The sequence below is a fragment of the Adiantum capillus-veneris genome, chromosome 9 (genome assembly GCF_014529385.1).
Source record: "Adiantum capillus-veneris isolate H3 chromosome 9, ASM1452938v2, whole genome shotgun sequence".
In the NCBI taxonomy this organism is placed as follows: Eukaryota; Viridiplantae; Streptophyta; class Polypodiopsida; order Polypodiales; family Pteridaceae; genus Adiantum; species Adiantum capillus-veneris.
In genome coordinates, this window is record NC_140939.1 from 136,881,753 (window position 1) to 136,885,055 (window position 3,303).

Consider the following 3,303-nt stretch of genomic DNA (forward strand, 5'->3'; position numbering starts at 1 on the left):
CATGAGCTACGGCCCACATAAGTACGTATCATGCGATGTCTTTTCAAACCCTTTTGCATTTGCTGTGAATACATACTTGTCGTCATCAGTAGGTTTTGATTTGTTGAATGTGTCTACCAAGGCACAACGATTTGTAGCATGCTGCCACCCTTCAAGCCAAGCCTTTAGATCTTTTGACAAGTATTGGCTGGAGCGGTGCTCAATACCAGGCACTATGATGTAAGTACCATAGGGATTATAATGACATTTATAAGAAGTGTTGTCAATTAAAAGGACATTGCAGGTATCATACCGCTGCAACTTCACCAAAAAAATTTGCAATACCTTGAAAAATGCTAGTCTTCCACCATCAAAACAATAACTGCACACATCACATAACTATTGTCCAACTCATCCATTAATATAGCTGTGAACCTCGGGAAACATCTTTGAATTCTTGAGCCCACTCTGTTGAGCATTGCACTGCTCTATATGTAGACATTTGCCCATGTCACAGCCCATGCAATAAAATCATGTGCATCTTTTGGAACAAACAGGTACCTGCCATCCGCCTCCTCAAGCTTGACAAATGATGTAGCCTCAATATCGGGGATAGACGAAGGGTCATACTTATCAGGTGTACATGTAAGACAAAGTACACCATTAAGATCTAATATGAGGGCTGGTTGGGTTGGATCATCATATGGCAAGGAGGAGATAGCTAGGGGAATGTAATTTGGGGGATCTTTGATGATGATGATTTCCTCTATGGACAGCTTGAGGGTCCCCTTTTCCTTTGGACACTCTGTAAAAGACAACATTCAACATTGAAAAATAAACACGAGGTAATATTTGACATAAAAGCGACAAAAACATAGAGGCCGACAATAGAAAAAACTACCTTTACAAGTACCTTGGGTACAACCACCATAGCAAAAAAAACTTTCTTAAAGAAACAATCAACCATAGCAGAAAAACAATGAAAAAGTACCTTGGGCACTGCCACCATAACAGAGATGGATTTCCAAAAAATCTCTAAGGTAATGACATATACCATGGAAAGTAGAAAAGTACCTTGGGTACTACAACCATAGCAAAATAAAAGTACCATAGCAGAAAATACTGCCATGAACAAAAAACACCACCATGATCAAAAGAAGTACCATGACAGGCATTTTGGCCATTACATGATACCTGGAAAAATACCCATGACCCCTGCACCTATCATGGTAGAAAAAACTCTCATGATGATGTGGTTGTCCAAGTGAATATATGTCTCTTTAATGTTTCCTCAAGTATACATATACTCGGTTTATAAAATTTCACAAAGAAAAACATATTTTTAGATGGCCTATCAAAGAGGTAGAAGTGGCCTAGAAGCAGACTATAGTTGAAAAGAAGCCCAGGTTGTGGTTGACTTATCATTATCTTTCATAAAAGAGTCGAGCCCAGAATTGAGAACACTAGAACAAGCCACATGACAAGATGATCAATCAGAGGGTTTGCAAAAAATGCAAGAAAACCACATGATGACTACACAAGAACAAGAAACTAAGAATGAATAGATACACAAAGGAAAATATCAACATGAAGGCTTGTTAAAAGTACAAGAAAACCTTAAGATGGCTGGTTTACCTATCTAATTAGAAGCTCAAAAGCGACAGGTTCTCCATGTCGTCACCCAAGTTCAAGAAATGTGGAGAAAGAACTAGAAGGTAGGACTGAAATCCTTGCCCGATAACTCTCTTCAGGAATCTCCACATGAAGGCAAATCAGAGCACATGATAGAGATATCCACTCAACCGCCCTTATCAAGAAAGATGATAGGAAGGAATCCGTCCAAGAAACCACCAAAGAAACGACACATGATGCTGCTCAAGGACCACTCTTTCAAGAATCAATATCTAGTATGGCCAAGGTAGCACTGATGATCTCTAAGCTGGCTGAAGTTCTAAACAAATAAATCGTCCAAATCAACACAAGAAGGAAGAAGAAAATAAGGTTGATCTCAGTCTAGCAGTAGTCATCATACAACAAGTGATGTTCAAAACAAGAAATGAAAACAAGAATTGATAGAGACAAACACAATTTTTGCAAAGAAGAGATGCACAATAGAACATGTCAGTGGAGAGCTGGCAAAGTAAAAAGAGCTTTATGAAAAGGATGATATGGCCAGGCAAGTAGAGGAGAGTATAGCTCAAAGCAGTAAGCTTGCCATGGACCAGAAAGAAAAGGAATATCAACAAGCACATCAAAGTGCCAAAGAGTCAGTAGCACTAGCTCAAAAGCAAAGGATATCAATAGATGTGCTTAAAGGCCAGATAGCTGATGAGAAAAAATAGCTAGAGGCATTTACAAAAGACCCTTTGTTGGTCCATACAAGTAGCTATGAGCAGACTGACATCTATAAGAAGCAGATCGTAGATTTTCAATAGGGACTAGAAGTCTCTCAATTGACAAGGATTATACTGGAAGAGGTGCTACACACGAAAAGCAAGGCCATGGTATAAGAGGGAAAAGAAAAGGATGAAAGCATTGAGATGCTTATGGAGGAAGTGGAGGAGCTAAGAAAGTAACTATCAACGATCGAACAATTCTAGAACCTCCCTCCCAGAGAAAAAGGACCTTTGGAACCAAGGTCGGACTTTGAGAACATAGAAGAAGAGACAAAACATGAGTACAAGTAGTTTGAAGGCCTGGTAGATGTGGGTACTTCAATTCAACCTCATAAATTACCTCAAGAGTACTCACATCTATCGGAGGAACACTGGGAAGTGACGAGGGAAGTTGTGGCCAGGAACCTCCGCTACGAGCATAATTTATTGAAATCAAATCTACTAACATTAATCCAAAGCATCTACCAGAGGAGGTTCCTCAGCTAGAGCTTCCTTACCCACTACTCAAATGACTAACAATAGAAAAGAAGAAAGAGCTACTACGAGCACCTCTACTAGATGCTGAGGGGAGCTACAAGGAAGTTGGCTTTTGGAATGGACCACATAGAAGTTCAAAGAGGCCATGCCAGCATGAAAAGTTCAGTTCATGGGGGAGAATAAGCAGGCAATAACAGAAAACACTTTTTCTCCAACCCACCTTCAGATTGACCCAACATATTTCCCAATCATTAGGAGGAGAAGGTGGGATGACTTTGAGCAATTGCTTATTTCTCACCCTACATGGCTAATGTCATAATAATCAATATCTAATTCTCCTAAATGATTTTCTCATGTTAAACTGATCATTTAATATGGGGAAGTGCCAGGGGAGAAAAAGCTAGAATACTGGTTAAGCTAGCAGACCGGCCACAGTAGGGATCCAAAGGAG